The sequence below is a fragment of the Phodopus roborovskii genome, unplaced genomic scaffold (assembly GCF_943737965.1).
Source record: "Phodopus roborovskii unplaced genomic scaffold, PHOROB, whole genome shotgun sequence".
Lineage (NCBI taxonomy): Eukaryota > Metazoa > Chordata > Mammalia > Rodentia > Cricetidae > Phodopus > Phodopus roborovskii.
In genome coordinates, this window is record NW_026126482.1 from 20,153,775 (window position 1) to 20,178,091 (window position 24,317).

Here is a 24,317-nt window from a genome sequence, read left to right on the forward strand (position 1 = left end):
TGGCATGCCACTGGCATAGAAGCAGCTTGCACCTCTCCACATCACCTTCCCTGAGTGTGTGTGCCTCTTTATCTCCGCCTCTATAAGGGCACGATCAGATTGAGTTAATAGTGTCCTGAGACTCCAAGGGCATATACTACTTGACTTAGTACAGACAAGAACAGAGTGATCAAATAAAGAAGAGGGGCTGGGTAACTCAGCAGCAGATCACTTACCTAGCTTTGGAATGCTTGAAGTTGGGGTTGGGGGTAGAGAGAGCCATAAGCAGTAATACTAAAGAGCTTTAATGCCAAGAACTTGTTTTGTTGATGGTGGTGGTGTTGGTCCTCGGTTGGTTGGTTGGTTTGTTGGTTGGTTAACCGTTCGTTAGTCAAAGGAGATCACTAGCAGGTTTTGAGCTGTGTCCGTGAGTGTTAATAACTACAGTTTTTTTGTTTTTTTTTTTTTTTTTTTTTTTTTTAAAAAAAAAAAGTTGGATTATTTAGAGGAGCTGTGATGGGGAAATCTCACCCTGACTAGCTAGGAAACTCAGTAGCTCAAATCTCAGGCTCCACATTTCTCTTTCTAGTAGGAGTTCTGGGATGAGCCTCTATGTTATTTTTGTCTTGTATTAAATCTTGTTTTCCAGAGAAAAGGACGAGAAATTAAATTCTATTTCTATAACAATCTTAAAAATAGCTATTTTGATTCTATTCTTGAATGAAGATGGTGTTTGCGAGCGTTTGCTTATGTTCTGCTGGTGACCTCACAGCGCTAGCTGCTACCAAGTAGTGATGACTCATCATCCCCTGTGTTGCTTCCTGGAGACATAAATGCAGTGTAGAATCAGAACTAAAACGCCTCCACACCTCCATGCTGAACACCTCTAAAGGAGAACAGAAGAGGAAGCCAAAGCTCAGCTGTGGCCAGCTAGATCTAGCTCATGACCCTGAACTGTAAACATGCTTTCTTTGACACTTTTAAACTTAATGTATCTTTTCCTTAAAGCCCATCAATCACCAGACAGAGAATTGTTTCCCTGCCCTGTATGCTTTTTGTATGCAAACACACGACACCTACACTATGTGTGGTTTTCCTTTATTCCCAGCTTTGCTCTTAATTCAACTACTTTTAGAGAGTTATAGATTTGCTTACAAACATGAGAAGTTCTACAAATCCTCTGTGGCCTTTTCCCATTTCCATCAGGGGTATTGTGTGTGTGTGTGTGTGTGTGTGTGTGTGTGTGTTCCTGTGAATTGCTGTGGGTATGTGTGCTGTGGTATGCATGTGAAGATCAGAGAACCACCTGTGGTATCAGTTCTCAGTGTCTACAGTGCTCAAGGTAGGGTTTACTGTTTAGCTCTGCATGTGGGAAGCTGGTTGCTTCTGAAGACAGGGTTCTCCTGTCCCTACCTCCCAGTTCATTAAGATGCTAGGATTGCAGGTGTGCTCTACCACGCCTAGCTTGCGTGTGTGTTCTGGAGACTCACACTTGAACATTTGGCACTTACCCACAGAGCCTTCTCTTCGGTCATGTCCCCATGCATTTTTAATGTGCTACCTATTGAAGAAGCCATGAAATATCTTTGAGTCATAAACTCAGAGGCAACTTCCCACTTCCCATCACCCCTGATCCCAATCTGTTGTATCATTAAATCCAAGAATGGTTTCTGGCCATCTTCTACTCTTGATTAGTGTTTTGGTCCATCTCCCTTGTTATAACAGAATATCAGAGACTAAGACTTTATAAAAGGGGGGTGGGTATTCAGCTCACAGTCTCAGAGACCGGGAAGGTCAAGGATTAGGTGGCTGTACCTGGTGAACGCCTCATGATGTAATATGTACACGGCATCCCTGATGGATCTGCATGAGAAATTGGCGGCCCAACATATAAAGAGAGGCAGGGGAACAGAGAACTTTTAACAGTGGACTCAGAAAACCATCAATCCACTTTTGCAAGAGCCAGTCCAGCCACTTGAAGAAGATATGAATCCTTCTCAAGGGCCCCATCCCTGCTAGGTTGGCAACCAGTTTCAGTAGGACTTTTGGCAGGAAGGAGACATATTTCAAGCATAACAATAGTGTTTACATTGGAAAAAGAAACTATGACTTAAACTGTATGCTGTAATCAGCTGGGAAACACCTTCTCCTGTGAGTCCAGGGACAATGGCTTTGTTGACACTCCTGTGGCCACACCACAGGGAAGAGCCTGAAGCTGGGGGCCTTTAGGGAGTCCTGGCTTGGAGAAGTACAGCTGTTAACCATGCCCTGACAGCTCTTTGGCTGGGATGTCAGGTTTGATCACAGGGGTGTGGCTATGGGTTGCTTAGAAACATTTCTCCCCATTTTCCCTTCCATTTTGCTCACTTCCTAACCTAAGGGGTGTTAGACAGTCTGTCAGCATTCACCTGAGATACTGTGAGAAGGCAGATGAATACCCCAGAAGCTAAATTTGACTTTGTGGGCAGTTACTAGCTTGACAAGAACCACAGCATACATTCGAACAGCATCTAAGAATGACCCACCTCAGAATTACCATGTACTGCTGGCTTTTTGTAGCTAGTATCAATCAGGCATTCACTGTATTCTTCCTCCCTGGAGAGCAGAAACCAGGATGGCATCAGCTTGCTTGTTTTATTTTGTTTCTTTCAATCCCTGTTCAGAGACTTCCAGTTTGTGCTGGGGTGGCCTGCTTTCAAAGTTCCATTCATTCTGGGTTGCTTATTAACAGGCTACTTTCAGACAGATCACAGATTTTAAAAATTCCTAAATCAAGGTCAAAGGTTTTCAAAAGTCATCAAAAACACAGAGATGTCTCCTGAGGAACTGCAGGAATTTAAGTAATTGGAACCGTCCAGTGTGTTGGAGGGCCTGCTAGGGGGCCCCCTCCTGTGTGACTCAACCAAGCCTTACTTCCATGGCAACCGTGTATAATCCCTCAAAAGGAAGAATGGCTTGGCTGGAGTCTACCAGGAGGCAGACACTTGAAACAGAAGAACCTGGACCTCTCTGAAATACCAAGAGACAAAAATAAAAAGCTAACGAGGTAGGAGAGACCAAAAGTCTCATAATCTGGAAAGAAGTGAATGCAGCCCGGTGTGTGGGCTGGGCAGACTCCCCAGCCAGACTTGAATGGATGCTCCTCCCCACTTCCTGATGAAGCAGCCAGTACAGAAAAGACATCTATTCACTTTCATTGCTCAAAACCCCCACAGGTAGCCACTCCAGTGGCCACAGTGGAAGCCCAGCTTTGAGCATTGCTGCTGCTAGTCCCCTGCCCAGTCCCCACTGAACTCATCCATGGCCTCTTTCATCTCTGCCCACCTCATACCACTTGTGCCTAATTGGGAATCTTCCTCCCTGCCTCCCTTTCTCCCCTCTTCTCTTCTTCCTCTCCTTCTTCCTCTGGGTGTATTACCAGCCAGTAGAATAATCCTGTTGGGCATTACCCAGTAGCCCTCTGGATGGTCCAAAAGAATTGTCCAAGGATTCTGGTGCCGCATGGATGCTCGATGGTTGCCTGCAAGGGTTCTCAGTGCTCTAGGCTTTGTGTAGGCTTTGGGTTCTTAACTTCCAACTCATCCTTTCCATCAGTTCTCCCAATCCATGACCTAAGCATCTCACATTTGCGCAAAAGGCCTTGCTTTGCCATCCCCTGCCTGAATCTCGACAAGTCTTTTTAAATCACTGCTAGCCTTCCTGCCACTGGTACTATGGTTCGAATGTTCCCTCTAAGTCCCCAGTGCAGTGGTATGGAAAGGAAGAACCTTAAGAGGTGACTAGGTCACGAGAGTGCCACTCTTGATAAATGCATTGATCACATTTAATAAGAGCACAGTGAGGATGGGTCCCCAATAGAAAGAAGAGTTTGACTTTCCCTTCTCTGTCCTTACTATGTTCCTTCACCCCCTCTCCCATTTCCTTTTCATAGGATGACATAGCAAGATGATCTTCAGCAGATGCAGATGCAGGGCCTTCAATACTGGACTGCCTGGACTCCAGCACTAAAAGAAATAAGTTTCTTTATAAGTTACACAGATTCTGGTACTCTGTTACAAAGACACAAAACAGGCTAAGACCTCTCCCCTCTCTCCCACCATCTTCGCATACTTGCTGGGTCCATTCACTTCTAAATTGTTTTGTTCAAGCAAAGCTAAAGAGAAGTAAGGAGAGGGGCTTAGGCAAGAACTTTCTCGGGGACACGTAAGCATTCCAAGCTGTGTGAGACATGAGTGTGGGCCACAGTCTAAAGAATGAGTAAGGTCTGCTACAGTTGGGGTTCTCTTCTTAAGGTCAAGGATTCTGGAGTGCCCTGTGTACACCTGTGGTCTGTGGAGTGTCCTGTGTACACCTGTGGTCTGTGGAGTGCCCTGTGTACACCTGTGGTCTATTGAGTGCCCTGTGTACACCTGTGGTCTGTGGAGTGCCCTGTGTACACCTGTGGTCTGTGGAGTGTCCTGTGTATACCTGTGGTCTGTGGAGTGTCCTGTGTACACCTGTGGTCTGTGGAGTGCCCTGTGTACACCTGTGGTCTGTGGAGTGTCCTGTGTACACCTGTGGTCTGTGGAGTGCCCTGTGTACACCTGTGATTTTGGGGGTGCCATGTGTACACCTGTGATATTTAGGGTACCATGTGTACTACTCTGGTCTTTGGGGTTCCATGTGTATACCTGTGATCTTTGGGGTGCCATGTGTACTCCTGTGATCTTTGGGATGCCATGTGTACAACTGTGGTCTTTTAACAGTCATGGACTCCAGACATTGCTAATGAGGACCTCCACTAAAATAAAACCCATAGGTATGTGGTAAACCCTCCCCTCAAAGAGTTACTTATCAAGCTTTAATGGTCTTAACACAAAGGATTAGTGACACTTACAGTCCCACCAGAGAAGGTTGTCAGACAGGGACTTCTGCTTGTAGATACCATTGTTGCTTGTCTTTTTTCCTTGGGTCATGTGACTCTAGCAGATGATCGTACCATGAGATTTTTCTTTTTTATCTATTTCAGGCTCAACAATGAATATTCCTTGGTAAGAATGATTGGCAGTGATATTAAAACACTTAGCCTGTCAAATAGCATATAATAAAGGTCTTTTGTCTCCGATCAGCATAGAGAGTCGAGTTCAAGGCTTATATGTGGGAACATTTTAATTAATATGCATAGTTATACTGACATATTTTAAAATAATGCTTCATAATCCAGTGTCAGAGTTGGTAGCATTAACTTGTCATTGTGTGCATAGAAGGTGTGTGTGAGCTTGGCAAGAAGAGCTGCTTGAGAAATATTTGTTGAAGGCTATTTGGCATTTGTAATGGGGTAATAGGACCAACTGAAGGGTGGCTATTGCATTTTAGTTTTCTCCTTTTTGTATTTAGGTGTTAGTTTCTAGAAGATGAGGTAAATCTGGTGCCATTGTTATATAGAAGCCATTAGGAATGTGTTACATGATGAAGTGATTTCCATCTCCATGATAGTCCCTCTACATGTGTTAAAGGTCTGTTTGGGCTAAGAGGCTGAAAAGAGTAACTAGGGATGAAAACACAGAAGGGCAGTCATTCCCTAAAGGTAACATCGAAGCAATGCCTCTCTGTCTAAGCCACAGAGAAATAAGCAATCTCAAGTATACACAAGTTTATATTTGATTTCATGAAAAAAAGAAATTGACAAGTACCAGAAAACCTTGATTTTGATCTGTGTTAGTCGATTTTCTTAATTGCTGTAACCAAAAACCTGACTGGAACTGATTTTAGGCAGGAAAGGTATATAAGGACTTACAGTTTGAGGAGACATATGACATCATTGTGAGGAAGGCATGGTGCTGGGAACAGTAAGATAGCTGGTTACCCTGCACTGACAGTCGGGAAGCAAAGAGTGAACAGAAAGTAGAAGATAGGCATTAAAATCTCAAGGTTTATTTTCTATGGCCCACTTCCCCCAGCAAGGCTCCACCTCCTAAAGGTTCCAGAACCTTCCCAAATAAGGTCACCAGCTAAGGACCAAGTGTTGAAGCACAGGGATGAGCCTACAGGGGAAGATTTGTACACTCCACAATGTGATGGTGTTTCTGCCATTGTCTTGTCTGGTTTTGAGGAAGTTGTTAAATTTGTGTGAATATTGGATTCCATAGAACAGGAAAAGTATGTTGACCCCTCTTAAGCCTCAGGAATGTTATGGAGAGTAAATTAAATGTTATATATGGGGATGGAGAAATGGCTTAATGGGAAGGTATTGTGCAAGTATGAGGACCTGAGTTCAAATCCCCTAGCACCCATGTGAGAGTCCAGGTAGTATGACTGCACATTTCTGTAACCTCAGTGGTGGAGAAAAGGAAAGGGACAGATCCAATGGGCTCAGTGGCCATCCACTCTAACAGAAATGAGGGACCTTGTCTCAATAGAAGATAGATAGGTAGGTAGATAGATAGATAGATAGATAGATAGATAGATAGATATGGAGAGAGTGATAGAGGAAGATGGCTGTTGTTGAGCCCTGGCAATACATGTGTAGATATGGTCAAGCCCATTTACACATACAAATGCCCCCTGGCACACACAATATGTTATATGTGCAACATTTGAATTGCAGTTTTGTAGTGAATTAAGTCAAAACGGGGCCAATTTCTAATTGTCCAGCTTCTTCCCTGTTCTCAATATTGCACAGAGAGCCAGAAACCACACAGTTCCAAGCATCCTTTTCTCCAAGGGAGTCTATGCAAGAGGCCTTCTCATAAGACCCAAAGAGAAGTAGAGGTCACTATTGTCTAATGGAGGTGGACAACAGGTGTGTTGGGAAGACTGCAGACCTGGAGTTAGCGGTGGCCCCTGAATGGACACATAGGGGTCACATACTTCACACAATGAGTAACTGAGGCCATGGTGATAACTCATGGAGACACTTCATGGTGGCAGCTCATGGAAAACACGGTGAGCAACTGAGGCATGGTGGCTGCTCATGGAGACCTTGGCTCTCATTTACATCTGTTGGAAAGCTCCCTCCTCCACAGGAGTTTCCCTGATTTCACCATTCTGTGTTTAAAATAATTACCTGAACTGCCAGTCCTCATAGGCTTGGACTCTTTGAGTAGGTTTTCATTTTTCTCAGTTTATCCCGACACCACATAATCAAAAAATCTACACTTCTTTCTGAATCATGTTCATGATGGTTTTAAATTTTTTGTATACTTTCCAAAATCTCTCCCTCCCTCCCTCTCTCTCCCTCCCTCCCTCCCTCTCTCTCTCTCTCTCTCTCTCTCTCTCTCTCTCTCTCTCTCTCTCTGTGTGTGTGTGTACCCATGGATATGAGTATGGTTACACATATGCCATGTGTGTGTGGAGACAACTTCACCCTCTACCTTGCTTGAGACGGCACCATTTATTCATTGCTGTGTACACCATTTTAGCTGGTGGGAAAGCCCCCACACACTTGTCTCCACCTTCCATTTCCCTGGGGAGTTCGGGGACTGCAGACACCTGCTATCATGTCTGACATCTGGGTATCTGAACTCAGGTTCTCAGGCTTTAATGCCGAGCACTTTCCCACTGAACCATTTCTTCCCACTACTATTGCTTTATACTTTTAGAGTCAACCTACAAAACAGTGGGTTTTATTGACATTTGGAGAAAGGTATCCATAGTCAAAGGAATCCAAATCCAAAATGACTTTCATCTCTGCCACTTCGTAGAAATGAGGCCCAAAAAGGGAAAATTCTCATTAAGGAAAAGGCACCTCAACTGTTGAATAAAACATTTTTTTAAAATCTTTTAAATGCTTGGCTTACATACAAGAAAGTAATGGAAATTTCCCAAAGTTAAAATAAAGAGGAGAGATAACAAAAAGTGAGATAAAGGCAATATTTGAAGAGATAATTACTGTTTTTTTTAGAGTTTAAGAACAATGAGTCATCATATTGAAGAAGTAGGGAAAAAGAGTTCTACACAGGATGATAAGGCAGACCAAAAAAAAAAAAAAAAAAAAAAAAAAAAAGCACTCTCCCTAGGCCACATATGTGATGCTGCAGACACATTTTCAAACTCACTCTGGTTTGGAATCTTACATTCAATTAATGAAGACTAGAACTAATTGAGAAAAATTCTTAAATACAAAACATGTGCTGCAGACCTTTTTTTTTTTCCTCTAAGCAACCAGTACAGTGATTATTTACATAGACTTTATATTGTGTTGGCCACTGTTAATACAGTAAGGGTGACTTAAAGTATAGAGGATGGTTTACACAGGTTCTAAGTAAATGTCATGGTTTTTGAGCCATCCAGGTGGTCTGAATAAAGGTACTTGCCACCAAGCTTTGTGACCTGAGTTCAGTCTCAGGTCCCACATGGTAAAGTAGAAAACTGACTCCAACACTTTGTCCTCTGACCTCCACATACACACCATTGTACATGTGTACATGCGTATCCCCTCCACACACAATAAATAAGTAGATTGTAAAAAAAAAGGTTTTAAACTGTGGGTCATGACCCCTCCAAGGGTTGCATATCAGGTATCCCTTATTTCAGATATTTACATTATGATTGATAACTGTAGCAAAATTACAGTTATGAAATGGCAACAAAATAATTTCATGTTTTGGGGTCACCACCTCAAGAGGAAAACTGTATTAAAGAATCACAGCATTAGGAAGGTTGAGAACTACTGCTTCAGACAAAGGACTTGAGTATCCAAATATTTTGGTAGTCAGAGGGACCTTGTAGCCAGGCCCTTGTAGAAACTGAGGGACCAGAAAACTATCAGACTTGGGGATGCATTTCAGCAGCAAAGATGGAAATGATGGCTTCAAGGTCCTGAGAAGGGAAAGGTAAGGGGGGAAAGTTGATTTAAGGCAATGTGTTGCTGAGAGGGCTGCGTCTCCAGGCTTGGAGTCTTGTCTTGCCCTCCCTCTAAGAACATAGTGGGCAGACAATAGAGGGTCTCTTAGTCTTTAGCTGCAGGAGAATGCAACCAAGAGAGCCCATGGGAATCACAGCCCTTGTGCTGTCAGCAGGCTTTGGGTGACAGCCAAGAGAGGTGGCAAGGATCACAGCTTTGTGCTCTCTCAGTGACCTTAAGGTACCAACAGAGATTGTTGGCCAGAGTTATAGCTAGAGAGATCCAACCCAGAGCAGATCTGCAGGAAGCAGGTGAGCCATAGATGTGACAGGAGTGGCGGGCTTTCCATCTGTGGCAGGTCTTCAAGGATGGAGACAGCTGCAGGAACAAATTCTCTTCCACAACCATAGCTTGGAGCCTTGCAGCCAATCTTCCTTCCCTACAGAGCCTCTGGAAGCCACGCCTCCGGGATCCTGGTCCTCAGCTAAAGCGAAGACTCAGCTAAGAACTGGACTCTACCAGGAAGTGGGATCTAAACTCTTCCTTTTCTTCCTCCTCTCATGTCTATGTCAATGAGACTGCCTCTCTAAGGCTCCTGAGTCAAGCTCTGGAGAACCAAGAGCATTCTGACTATATGAATAGGATTGCATGCAAATAAGGAGAAAAAACAGGACCAATCAAGGAAGAGTTGTCTAACCTGGAAGAAAAGGAGAAGAGGGAGGAGGAGAGCACTGCCCAGTCAGGTCTGGATCCAGTCTTCTGCTCCTGCAGTGGTCGGACACTAGGTACATGGCTATGAAAAGCAGTTTTCGTAGGTTTAGCGTTAAGTCTAGGCCTCTCTGATCAACTTTGCACCCAGAGGGGCTGCTACATTCCCTGCCAGGAGCTAAGGTTCACTTGTTCGGAAAGCAGTCTGACCTTCAGCTCTTTTAGGCTGTATCCTGCCCTGTCTTCCCCATCACACTGGGGCTCTGCCTGCCTGGCTTTATTTATTTACCCCTGGCTGCCACTTTTCTGACAGCTTGGATAACAGGTCTCTCTTTACCTTCAGGGCTTGAGTCTGTGAGCCCATTTTGGGACCCAGCTAAAATGGCACATGATGGTAACTTTAGAACTTGGAAGGCTGAGTCAGGAGAATTGCAAGTTTGAGACCAGCCACACAGTGAATCCTTGTCTCAAAAGCAAAAGAACACAAAACTAGCAAGCAAACAAACTCCTGTAAATGTGTTAAGTCAGTGAGCGTATCTTTTAAAAATAAGAGTGCAGTACTAACACAGATTTTAGTACTCACACACCCTCACCAAACTCTGACCTAAAAAAAAAAAAAAGAATGAGATCTCAGAAGGAAGATTTGAGAAAGCTCCACGGGCTGCTGAGAATGTGTATCCAGTGTTTAGATGGACCATTCTGGTAAATCTCTTTGATCTATGTCATCTAACTCTGATGTTCCTTTGTTGCTATTTTGTCTGGATGCTTTTAGTACGGGTGAGTGAGGTCTTGATGTGATCCACTGCTCTTGGATGATGCCAGTCTGTGCTTTTACATCAAGCAGAGTTTGTTGGGGGGAAACTGGTTGCATCACTGTTCCACTTATGTGTGCTTTGGATCAGAAAGCCTCTTGATAGGTTGTTCCTGTCATCAATACAAAGTGACTCTTCATACCTTCTCATTTTGGTGTGAAATCTATTCTGTCAGATGGTTGTCCTGTGATGTCTGCTTGCTTTCTGTCTTTTCTTGGGAGTGCATTTCTCCAGCCTCCTCTGACTACTGGGTTGTATTAGTCTTTAAAAATGGAGGCTGTTTTTTTGTAGGCAACAAATAGAAGTGCCTGCTTTTAAAATCAGCCTGCTAGTCTGTGTCTTTTGATGGGAAAATTGAGACCGTTAAATTTAGAGTTATTATTGAAACCCATGCATTCATTCCTGTCATTTGTTTGTTTTGTAATATTTGGGGCTTTCCTGGGTCTTGCTGCTGTGTTTACTGTTCTGGGACAGGTTTTTGCTTCCCCGTGATTTCATGGGTGTCCATCTCTCTTCACGTGTCTTGACTTCAATCCTGCCTAAATGGTCCCAAGTCCCTTTTCCTCAGAGTTGACATGTCCAGAACTGGACATTTTATTTTCTTTTCCAAGCCTATTCTGGGCTTTTCCAACTTGAGAATTGTAGCCATGTTTTCCTAATTGCTTGGGATAAAAGCCAGAATTGAAATTGTGGTTTTCAGGCTCTTTGGAGCTACACTGTGAGACTCTGTCTCATAGGAAAATAATAAACTGGATAAAGAGGCTCATACCTGTAACCCCAGCACTCAGGAGACTGTAGCAGGGGGGTTTCTGTGGGTTTAAGACAAGTCTTGGCTATGTAGTGAGTCCCAGACAAACCTGAGATATAAACTAGCATTCTACCTGGAAAATGGATGCCATTCGATATCATCCTTTTTTTGTGAAATAAGCGACTCAAAAATAAAGCATGTGTTGCATACTTCCTTTCATTGGTGGATCCCAGACTCTATGTAGATAAAAACTATGGACATATATGACATGAGAGCCAAAGGGGACACTGGGGGAAGGATGATGACCCGTTGTGAGAGGGGAGAGGAAACACAGGGGGTGGGGGAAGGAACATGGTCAACTCATATGACATATTTGAGGAAATTGTCTTTATGAAACCCAGAACTAGGCTTGGGGAATACAAACCATAAAAATACCAAACAAACAAACAAGCCAGTATTGGCCTTGCTGATTTTACCCAAGTAGGTAGCACTTCTGGTCACTTTGTAGAGCCCACTGCTGACATGCTGGGGGCTACAACCACTTCCTACCTGACTCGTACCAGAAATCTAAACTAGTATTAACTGTTGCCATTCTCAACAGTCTCCATGTGATTGGAAAATACCACCTTAGTCCTCCTCCACTCTCTAAGTCCTCCTCCACTCTCTAAGACCTCCTCCACTCTCTAAGTCCTCCTCCACTCTCTAAGTCCTCCTCCACTCTCTAAGACCTCCTCCACTCTCTAAGTCCTCCTCCACTCTCTAAGTCCTCCTCCACTCTCCCAGACCTCCTCTATGGCTTCCTACTTCATTTGATCTATGTTCATCTGACTCATTGCTGCCAGCTCAGATGGGACCTCTCTCACCTTGGTATACTGGGATTTATTACTTTACATTTATTTATTTGTTTACTTATGTTTAATTATGTATACAGTGTTCTGTCTGCACGCATGCCTGCAGGCCAGAAGAGGGCACCAAATTTCATTATAGATGGTTGTGAGCCACCATGTGGTTGCTGGGAATTGAACTCAGGACTTCTGGAAAAGCAGCCAGTGCTCTTGAGCTCTGAGCCATCTCTTCATCCCCTTGTTTATTTATGTTGTGACAAGGTCTTACTATATAGTCCTGGCTGGCCTCAAACACACAGAGATCTGGCTGCCACTGCCCCTGAGTGTTGGGATTAAAGGTGTGTGTCATCAATGCCTGGTGAGTATTAGGTATTCTTGCCATTTCTTTTTTTCCTATAAATCTTGAAGCCTTTCCTTCATCCAGGCTGCTTCCCATTTGGACTCTTCCCTATCTGTTCTCAGATGGCTCCCTTTATGTTTCAAAACATTATTAAACCTGACCTCTGAATGGCTGCCCCTTACTGTCTACATTGCATCTCTCTGCCTGTGTACCCATGCATAGTTTCTCGGTCTTCTTTCACAGCACTCAGTGTGTTGGTATAGTGTTTCTTTGATTATAGAAAGTTTTACTCACCAGTAAAGTCATCAAGAGTAGAGATGTCTGTCTTTTAAATGCTGCACCGAGCATGTAGTATATAATAGACAATGGAGGCTATTACATGAAAGGATGTAGGTGTCATTGTTTCTTTGCAATCTTGACTGCTCCCAGGGTTCTTCCTCTTTGTAGGTATGGTAGGGTATGATAAGATCAAGTGCTGCTGGTGGCCAAAGAGAAGTTTTGCTGTGCAGGCAGTTGGCACTTTTGAAATTTGTGGGTTGTTCTTTTGTACACAGAGTTGTAATAGAATTCTACCAAGTTCCCTGGTACCTTGAAATACCTGTGAAAGTTTTGGTTCTACCTGAGCGAGATGTAGTATATTTGTGGCTGGTTCATGTTTAAGACAAGAACAGTAACCATGGTTACAGAATCCATTTTGTTGAATAGCATCTATCTTGGTTTGGGTTGTGGCTTAAAGGCCAATCTTCTAGCGAAGACTTTCTGCTGATCTCCACTTTCCTTGGTCATCACCATTGCCAGGTGTACTTTGGGCAACGACATTCAAGTAGCCAGGGAGAGCTCAAACAGCCACTGAAGCAAGGAAGAAGTGTGGCTGAGGATGAAAGAAAAAGGAGAAATGGATACACCATCAGGGAGGTCACCAGATTAATGAGATGTGGTCAAAAGAAGGGGAAGAGACATGGTTGAAATAGAAACAGAGCCTTCCTTTATGAACGAACATGTGTCAAAGGCCCATTTCCCTCCCTTGGGCAATGGCTGGATTGGCACTGAAACTGGGAGGTGTAGTCCATATACAAGCAAGGGCTCATTCCTACAGATGGGTGACTCACAGAGTCATTTTTGAAGCCTTGGAATATGAAGCTTCACAAGGAAGGAGCAGTTCTTTAGTGTCCCCCCCATGGAAGCAAACATTGCAACTGATGACTGCTAATCAAAGACTTTTTTATTTTAAGAACAGACTTTTAAGAAAAGCCTCAGCCTTCCTTACTTCCCTTACAAGGAACAGATGCTACCAGCAAGAATTCAGATTTGAAAGCTAAACCACATCAACATGCAGAGGACGGCAGGGGAGTTTTTGTTGTATTGTGTTGCCTGCATTTGGAAACCAAAAAGTGCAGAATCATTTCAGAGGGTTATTCCAGGACCTTACCAAGAGTGTTTTAGGCATTTCAACTCCAGACCTGTATTCAGGCTCCTAAAAGCCACATTTCACTGTTCTTTGTTGAGAAAATGTTTCATGACCTTTAGTGCCATTTTGATTTTTGTGTTCTCTAAGAAAACCAGGAGAAGGAAGCAAATCAACTTTCTGGATAAAAAGAACAGCTGGATTCAATACTCCAGGCATGCTTTCTCAGGAGTGTGGAGGGTTCTGTTCTGAAAGTGACCTTGCCACCAATTTAACCTACAGAGGTCCCCAGATTTTATATTCCCAGGTGAGATTTCAGCCGGTCTCTGGGCTTATGGGACAGCTGGAAATGGCAGTGTGACAATGTCTCCAGGCTAACCTTCCGAGTCTCTCCAGGGTCCCCTGGGCGAGGAGTGCAGGACTCACTTGGAAGGACGATCAGTGTAGGAACACACTGAGGAACTCACAGTAGTCTTCTTGCCTGCGTACTTAATCAACTTGCTACTGTGTCTTTGCATATATGTGTATGCATACACATTTGAGTTTGCATGTGTAAATGTGTACACATGTATGTGAAGACAAGAGGGCTTCTTCCTCAATCACCGTACACATTTTTTCAGACAAGGTCTTGTATGAACTTAGAACTTTTTCGTTTGGTTAGACTGACTGGCTAGGAAGCCCCAGGGATCTTCCTGTCTCCACCCAGCATTGGGACTATGAGAAAATGCTCCTGTGCTCTACTTTTTACATGGATGCTGGGGATCAAAACCAAGGTTCTAATGCTTATATGGCAAGAAATTCACCAAGTGAGGTAATTCCTTAGCCCCCGGTGCTATGTTGTAGTATCTCTCCTCAAGTTTGGACACATAACCACCTCAATCCTGAAATCACCTAGTTTTTTTTTTTCTTTATACAATCTCCAAACTAATCATTTCTGTCCATCTTCTTTGCAAAAACAGTCTTTAGATCATCATTTCAGCCAGGGACCCTCAACTCCATCTGACCCTCATCTGTATCATCTGACCCCCAGTTCCATCTGAACCTCAACTCCATCACACTCTCAACTTACTGACTCTCAAATCTCAGCTAAGGTGAAGTCTGCTCTCCAGAGGATACATAACAGTATCTGGAGGCAGTTTTGGTTGTCACACTTGAGTAGGGACTGTGCTTCTGACATCTGATGTATGCAAACCAAGGACGGTACTTGACATCCTGTGATACACAGGGGAAACCTCAACTCAAGGATGCTCTTTTCTAAAATGTCAGTATTGTGGGGTTTGAGAAGTGTTGACTTCACTGTGGTTGTTTCACAGTTCATTCCAGATCGATATTCATCTCTCCTCTCTCTATTGTGTCCTCTCTATTTTGACTTTAAAAGAGTTTTTTTTTTTTTTTTTTTTAATGATCTGGTAACTTCCAGTTCTTTCCCCTTATTTAATATTTCTTTAGTGCTCAATATTAGACTGGATACCTTCCATTTGATATCCTCTACACAACCAGTTTTTGTTTTGTTTTGAGTTTTTTTCCAAAGAGAAAAGAATTTATAGTTTTAAAAGTAGTTTAAGATAAGTAGGTATCTAAAATAACCATTTCAAAACAGCAAAATACCATTTGGTAGCAATTATGAACTGATCAGACCTGTCTAGGAGCCCAAAACTGTTGAAAGAAAAGATACCCAAGGTTTTAAGACAAAGAATTTGATCCAGTGAGCCTCACACGAGTAAAATAGTTCTTTGAATTAAGCAAAGGTGTGTGTATCTGTTATGGTCCCTAACGGTTCGACCCCATGCCACTTACCACTGTCTGATGTTTTCAGAGCCTCCCCTACAGCATAGTTTAAAAGCAGTCTGGCCCTAGGGTGACAGGGTAGACTTGAAATAAATCCCAGTTTAAATTCATTAATGTTATTTTCCAGTTACTTAAAGTGTGGATTCAGAATTGTGTCTTTTGAGATATTAGATGGATATGGTAAGGACATTTCTTAACCCTCACTTTCAGCCATCTATAAGGACTCAACAGAAACACACACAGAGACTAACGCTAAATCAACTGATTTGTATGAATTTAAGAAAGTCACCAATGAGCAATAGCCATTCATGCAGAGCAGCAGCTAGTGAACTTTATCAGAATAGGATGATAGGTCAGCATGAAGTAAAGACGGAGAAAGAAAGGGAAACAGTCCCTCATGGGATCTGCCTTGAGGGGGACTCGGAACTATGCCCCAGAACTTGAGCTTACAAGGTGCTTTCATGAATCATTGTTATCTCCCAAGGAAAGCAGCTGTCTTCATGTCCTGAGTTCTTTGCTGATACGGTAATAGGAAAATGGAGAGGAAATGACGTTGCCTGGGAGACACAGTGCCCACAAAGCAAGCCAAACCCCAATGCTTCCTAAACCTTCTCTGTGATGAGAACAACCTCTCATCAACCCTGAGCAGAGTTCCCCATATCTATCTCCATATGTATCTGTGTGCCTGGTGAAGCCATACAAGGGGTCGTGGAGGAAGTATAGGAAGAAGACTGATGAAGAAAAAGGAGATAGAGAGGTTATTCAACAAAGTTAAAGGAGAGAGGGTTCACCTGTCCCAACCTTAGGATGGAAGAAATTTGGTAGTCCTGGGACAGACAAAAGGCTGTGTTTGCTGCATTTGACTCTTCCAATTTCCTGCAGGGATGTTGACTCTAAATGTCAGTACCTCTGGTTGAGCCTGTAGTATAGTTGTCATGGTATGGGTACCTGTTGGCTGATCCCTGTAGTCTCACTCGCAGGCTTCCTTGCAGTATCCAAAACATAATTTTAGGACCTAGTGCGCCATCTCTAGCCAAGATAAACTTGCCATTGTCTAGTTATGAGGCTATGTCACTCTTCCCTATTACACACATCCTGATATATGGAAGTTGATGTTTGTAGATGCCACTCTGGGTTCCTTTCCAGGCTCTGTAGAAAAACTCTCTACCTGCCCCTTTACTGTTTCTTGGCCTCGTTCATTAGCCACCAATATTAAGTGGCCTAAGCCTTGAGCTGCTGATTCAGTCTGAGGAAGATGTTCTGGGCTTGTAGGATGCTATGATGGGAATGAACATAGAGGGCTCCAAGAAGGTCATGAAGATTATCAACTGGAACGCTGGGTTTCCCCTGAGAAGTAACTAAGCCCCCCATAAGGGGAAGGAGGTAAAGAGGGTAGGGAAATGGAGAGCCGAATAGATGATGGATCCATGCTAAAAGACGGCACAGGGGTCTTCAGGTGGGGATGCAGAGTACCAAGAAGGAGATGGAGAGGAACTTGGGCATGGAGGTGAAGAAAAGATAGGTGACCGAGCCACATCAAGGACTCTACCTTCCTCTATAACAAGAAGATCAACCAAATATTTATTTATCTGACTGGAGGGGAGAACAGGAAAGACTAGATTAGGTCTTTGTCCTCAAAGCATTTGTAATCTCATTGAGAACATGAGTGGAAAGACAAAGCTTCATGCAGAAGAACAAACAAACACATGGAATAGTGCTGAGAGAGGGCATCTCAGGAAAGGATGTGTCCTGGGCAGGGGGAGGGGGCAGGGAAGGGGAGTGGAGTGCAGATGAGAAGGAGAGAGAATGATACACTTGGGAAGGCTTATTTGCAATACCAGGGCATCTGTATTACCACGGCCATTAAAAACCCCCTCGGAGTCTTTACATCTGAGTCACCACCAGTCGATAACTCGTGCACTCCAGGCTTTATACACAGAGGCTGGCATCCAAAGCAAAGTTAAAATGAAAACATTCATGAGGAAAATGGCACTTCTGGTCTGCTGGGACCACAACATGCTGCATAATCATATTCGAGGCAGGGTCTCTCAACTCCTGCTCCGTTACATTGCCTTCCGAGGATATTGGTTCATGGATTCTAAAACTCTGGACTATTTGCTATGGGGACACTATTAAAATTACTAGATCACTTACAGTCCCCTAAATGGAGTGCAATGGTAAAAAATATCAGTTTTCTCACAAGGGGAAAACCTCTATTTTCTTCAAGAGGAATCTAAAACAGTCCATGTCAATCCCTTCTCTGTCATGCCAGCTATCTGGAGACTCTGTAGAGAACTGTGAGTCTTGGCAGTAGTGAAGTAAGATTTCTGGATGCTTTATTGTGTCTGTTCTCCTGAGTTCTAATGTTCTCTTGAGTGCTAACAAACGGACTGGAGATGAAAGGTAGATATCTCAAAGGTACATAGGGCTAGTTAAAAGAAAAAGGACATGAAGAACTAATTTAAAACAAAGAAAACTGAAGAATCGTAGAAGACAAACAGAAGCAAAAATCCACTGAGAGGCTAATTTGAGTCTGGAAGACAGCCTGCTGACATGCCTTGGAGAACAAGGATGGGATCCGAGAAGAGGGACAGAAGGGGAGAACCACAAGAAGTTGTCATAGGAGAGTGGCTTTAGAAGGTTGGCCAGGGTACAGTGTAGTTAAATATGCTCCCGATCGGCGTACATCTTACCTTTTGTGTTGCTATGACAAAATGGCATGACCAAAAGCAACTTAGATGATAAAAAAAAAGGTTAGTTTAGCTTACAGTTCCAGATGGATTCTAGTCCATCATGGCTGGAAGGCATGTCAGGAGGAACAGGAAGCTGACCTGACATCCAGGAAGCAGAGAACTCACATGCCTAACCCACACTGGAAGCACAAGAACCAGAGTGAGAGTCAGGAGGGTACGCAGGATGTAAGGAGGTGAGCGCAGGCTTAAAACCCCAGTCTGTGCCCAGTGACAAAGATCCTCCAGCAAGGCTCTACCTCCTAAATGTCCCATAACCTCACCTACACAGCACCACTAACTGGGGCCAAGTCATCAAATACTTGAGTCTAAGGGAACATTTCTTATTCAAACCACCACATGGGGGGGGCAGCAAATTGAAGCTTGAGATTTAAAAGCTAAGCAACTGTAGGGAAGATAGAGTTTGGACATAAGGTCTAAAGGATTAAGTCAGTGGTTATAAGAACCTGTGTTGCAGACACAGGAAAGCACAGGAAGGGGCAGAATACACTGATAAGACTATTCTAAGATCCCTGATGTCTGTTTTAGCAGACCCTATCTAGATTGACTCCAAATGCTCACTACTTCTCCAGGTCAAACTCTTCTAAAACCAACTAGCTTCTCCAGGTAGAAGAATGATGCTTGGGGTTAACTTAGAGGATGCTGGTCTGCATGTGGAATATGGCTTAGAAAGTTTTCAGAAGGGTTGAGATGTTGTGGTTCAGTTACTCATTCAAAGACACATCCATAACAAATACGAGCGCACTTCCTCCCTTGCCCCACAGGACCATTTCTTTCCATACTAGTGAAGGCTTCTCAACCCCCTCAGTGACTTATTATGAAAATTTTCTAGGGTAACGATGAAGGGATTCCATGGTGAACTGTTGGATCTGCCCTTGCTGGTTTGGCTTTAGCATAAATCTGTCCATCTCTTAGCTGTCCAGGTGCAATTCAGGATAAAATGGAAAAACTGTGATGCTCCTTCCCCATGAATGAGACAGTTGGTTTAGAACTTCTTTGCAGGTGGGCACTCTGTGTCAGCCTTCTTAGGTGGATAGTGGAGATAAACCCAGAGCTTGTAGCTCATCAGTGGGTGGTTTGTGTCCCTCTACCCTCCATCCCTTGCCCAAGGCAATTTCACATTGACTCTGTAATTACAGTGGAGTCCTGCCAGTGAATCCCTAGAAAGTAAAAGAGGATTTTGTTTTATAAGTACAGTCCTCTTTGAAAACAGGTAACACTGAGGCTGGAGAAGGGTCTTGAGGACAGGAGAGGCGCAAGTGTTAAAAGCCAAGATCCCCTAGAGGTAAAAACTGAATGTGCTGTGTGTACATTTACTTCAAGCAAAGCTGTACCTTTTTGACAATGAGAGCGAGTCTACACACAGATGGCTTCAGTTTGGGACTATGAAACACTCCCCAGCTGCACACCCACGACCTCCACTGTTGTCCTGTGGGGATGTCAGGCCGAGTCAGCCAGGGAAGTTGGGGAAGGAGAGGAACAAAGCTATTAGCTGGGGGAACAAGCCAGGTTCTGCCCTGACAGGATTAACCAAACAGCTGTCAATGCATGGAAATAGATGTGGGCGCTGTCATGAGCCATGTGACAAACCTGGGAATAACAATACTTCAATAAGTTTTGCTTGGCCTACATTCTTCCACCGCTTGCATTTCCATGCAAATTTTTGATGGATGTTTTTGTCATGTTTGTCCCCAAGGAGCTTGTATGCAGGTTCCTTTTGTCTTGGTGTGTGTCTGGTTTATCATGAGATCTGTCTTTACGCATCCTGGAGTGAGGTCTTGTAGCACACTAAATAAAGTTCATTTAAAAACATCTACTCATTAGCACCATGAAGATGTATTAGCAGCTTTTCTCGGTGCTATAATCAAATACCTAACAAGAGCCACCTCAGAAGGAAGGGTTCATTTTGGCTCACAGTGGGGGGGAGGGGCAGTCCATTGACCATGGTGGCACATTATATTGAGTCACATTGAGTCACATTATATTCACAGCCAGGAAGCAGAGAGCAACAATGTGAGTGCTAAGCCCCATTTTCGTTTTTATTTAGTGTAAGACTTTAGTGCATGGAATGGGAATGGTGCCTCCCACATTTCCAGTGGGTCTTCCCCCTCAACTCACCTGATGCAGAAGCTTGCTCACCCATATGCTTTAATGTTTGGGGAAAAGTCAACACCCGGAGTTGATGCTTAGATACAAGCGCTGCTTGACAGCAGAGAGGATGAGAACACCAGGCCTGTATGAAACAGCAGCGTGCCTTCAGCTTGGGGTAAGAAAGGGCATCTAAAGGACAAACTGCCCAGTGGCTGCTCTGCGAGCACAAAAGTTAGCTTGTCAACCGTGATCAAGTGAACTCAACACAAGATAGATTCTGGCAAGGAAATGAAATAGAGGAAAGAAGCAAACATCAACCATCAGAGTTGCCATCTGATTTTTAAAATATGTAGTCTCCCTAGTATTTTTTTCATTAGGGCAAATTAAATGTTCTCCTCCAACCCCCATCCTACCTCCAGAGTCTTAGGTGACTGGCTCTCCTGCAGGTGTAGTCTTTGGGGTTTCTGACTATGAGCAGGCTAAAGCCGGAATAGTGGAAGGCAGATCCCACACTGCAGAGTAAGACCAAAACCAAAACAAATAATACCCAAGATGCCTCTGGGCTCCACTAGTTCCTTCAATGCCTGAGGATTGTTTCTTGAGAGTCAGGCAAAGAAGGTATCCATTGTAGGTTTAGTTCATTAGGAATCAGGGCCATCCTAACAGCAGCTTTCCTGTAAGTAGGAGGCAAATATAGGAATGCAAGAGCAAGCCATCATCATTACTTTTCCAATTGCCACTCTTGCAAACTAGTAAAACTGTTCTATGGTGGCTCTTCACAGAGAACCTAAAGTGCAATTCTTGTACTAATACTTAAATTTGTATTTCCCATGTGATGCTGATGAAAGTTGGCATTATAGAAAGAATCGGGGAGAAGGAATAACCAGGAAGGACAAATAGGGGACAGCAGCACTTGACCTACAGTTGGAAAGACACATTGAAAGGAGAACCCACCCAAATGACAACTTCATGGACTAGGAGCCATAGCTTCGCCCCACCCACTGTGTTTACATATGCCATTGTTTCAGCCTGTGATGTTTTGTTTACTTCGGAAGGAAATATTTTACCCCCTCTGAGATAATTAATTTTTGTCAGCTTCACGGTTTATAAGGGAAACTGAGAAACTGTTAATTGAAATACAGAATGAGTCACTGTTTTCGGTAATTTTTGGCAGCATTCTAATTTGTGTCAATCCTAGCCTAATTATTAGATTTTGTTGGAGGCAGAAAGCATATTTGATTTTTTTTCTCTTACTGAACTCTTTTTTCTCCATTTTTTTTTCATTTGAAATATGTGCTCCCTGGCAAAGGTTATGTAATTTATGTCTGTGTGAGGGGAAATACAGATACATCTGAGACACCAAGAGGTTTACTGCATCATGCCTGGCTCTGCTCAGTAGCTCAGTATTTATACAGCCTGTAGATTCAGTCTTCCTGCCTCGCTCCTGCCTACCCCAAGCCCCTGTGAGAAAATGCGATACTTTAAAAGACCTCTTCATTGGTGAGAAGCTGCTGTCTATGGACCATCACTAATGGTATCACGGAAGTGAATTTCCCAGAAGCCATCAGGGAGAGTTCATTTGGAAATCCAATTGAATGTCACTAGCAAAGGGCAGGCACCTAGTAGAGGCGGCCAGTCATGCATCCCCGGTTGTTGGTTGTAAAAGCATTAATCACCATGAACTCATTTACTCCTAATGCAAACATACTGCATTATTCCACAAGAATTCCGTTCCCAATGATCATTAGTACAGACAACAGGGAGCTTCTGGTTGTGAGTGAGGTTAATAAAATCTGTCAGCTCAATGGCCAGCATAATGGACCTGTTAATGACTCCTAATAGAAGCTGGATCCTTCCTTCCCACTGCTGCAGAGCAAAGGCAGGAAGAGAGGCAGATGTCTTTGAGGGGCAGACAGCTCTGTCCCTTAGCTCCCCCATTGTGGCTTCTAGATAGAAGACAGCACTGAGATGGGTCACTAAGTATGATAAAGAATCAGAGTCTGCTGTGGCTGGGAGCTTTGGTACCTGTGTTAGGCAGGGGAGAGAGTCCCCGGGACAACCCAGATGGCTCTGCTCCCATCTGCTAGAATGCATGCTGCATTTGTTTGCAAAGCACAGGCCAGAAGCATCCATGCTATAAATAGCCCAGACCATTCTCTACCCTTCTCCACACATAACAAGGATGGGATTCACAATAATGATAGCCATAGCCATGGCAGATGGTCACTAGAGGTTTTCAAGGACCTAGGACTAAGTGATTTTCATGAGCTTATTTAAAGTGCTCATGTATTGTTCCCATTTGTGAGCAGGGTAGCCCAAGCCCAGAGGTCTTCAGCTACTGTCCCAAGCTGGCATTCGGAAGGTATGCCCACAAACGCCCTGTTTCCACATTTGAGGAACACACAAAAACAGCAAACTGCAGTACAACTCATAAAAAGGCACAGGGCATGAGAGAGAATCTGGAACTTTCTCCACTGTACCTCCATCTAGCCAGTCAGCACACGCAGGACCAGGTTCAAGCAACATGCAAAAAAGCGATGCTATCCTCCATGTCTTGTTACTACAACATAGGATCCCAGACCCTTAAGATGCTTGGCTGTTCAGTGTCACCCACTTGTGACCCTGGCTGGGACACTCCAGCCAATGATGCCCTCACCCCTATCTTAAACATTTGCTCCTTATTATCCCAGTCCTACTTATCACAAAACTGCTCTCCTGAAGCCCTGAAGCTCATCTTGATCTCCTGATTGGGCCCTAGCTGCAAGGGACAAGAGAAGTTCCCAACTCTTAGGGACTCCTCCTGAGCACAAGCCTTTTTTTTTTTCTCACAATTATTTTTATTCTAGTATCTAATTTCTAGTATCTAATGCACAAGGTAAATTCCTTTTTAATTCTTTGTAAGATTCTACAGTCTTAGAAGTGGAAGTGGTAATATCTCAGTAATCACTTTAACCATTTCTGGCTCAAGAACTCTTGCATATTGATTTGTACAAGTAAACTGTAAACAAACATTACACTACTTTGCATTAAGTTATATTACATTTGAGTGGAAAGTGTACTTATGTTTTATTTTATTTTATTATTTTTTTTTATTTTACATGTCGATCCCAGTTCCCTTTTCCTCTCTCCCTCTCTCCCTCCCTCCCTCCTTCCCTTCCTCTTACCTTTTCTCCCAAGTCTTATGGGATTGACAACCAGGAATGCCCTGAGCCAGAGACTGGAGTTTCAGCCACATAGGCTAGGTAGGAGCACACAGACCCTCCCAAGTCCTGAGGACTCTATGACAGGTTCTGCCAGGCAACCTGACTCAGCTTCAGGAGGGTTTGGATGCAAGGGGCAAAGAACTGTGTAAAGCAGTGTGCAGAGTGGCAGAGGGCTCTGTAATGCCTCCAGTAATGAAGGAAGCATTGTGTATAGACTCCCAGGGACCGAACCTAGAGCAGCTTCCAAAACTCATGAGGGAGCAGCCAGAGCAGTTTTTACCAACAACCTCATCCCTAAAGGTGCACTTCCCTGACCGTATTTTTTAATGGAGTTTTAAGTATTTGAAAGATGCCACAAAGCAGATGGTTATAAAGAGGGAAGATACGGGGAAGAAGATGGGCTTAGGAAGTTTCAGAAGGAGCCTTATACACATACTCCACAGCACAGCACATACCATCCCCAGCAGGGGTGAGCTCAGGGCTGGCTGCAGAGGGGAAACACAAGAATTTGGGAGGTGTTTTCTGCACCATACCCCATGCTTATGGACACACAACATCAGTATGAGACTACATGGTACCAGATATAAGAGCAGCAAACCAAGAGAAATTAGCGAGAGGGAAAAACTCACAGAGTGCGCCACAGAAGATTGCCTTAGTTGTCAGGAGTACACACACAGAGGGGAAAGACACAGCCCAATTATGGTGAGAATGATGAAGATTCTGGATTGAGAACAGCATGCAGAGTACAAAGGACCCTTAGGGACACTGCCCTGTCCAAGTGGGAAAAAAGGTATTTATGGGTATATACATAAGGGAAAGTGAGT

The 24,317-nt window shown here is 43.7% G+C and overlaps 1 protein-coding gene across 2 annotated transcripts in view; it reads left to right on the plus strand.

The window, feature by feature from the left end:
- Positions 1-24,317, plus strand: part of Adtrp (androgen dependent TFPI regulating protein) — a 64,829-nt gene that overhangs the window by 22,051 nt on the left and 18,461 nt on the right. The gene's annotated exons all lie outside the window — the stretch shown is intronic.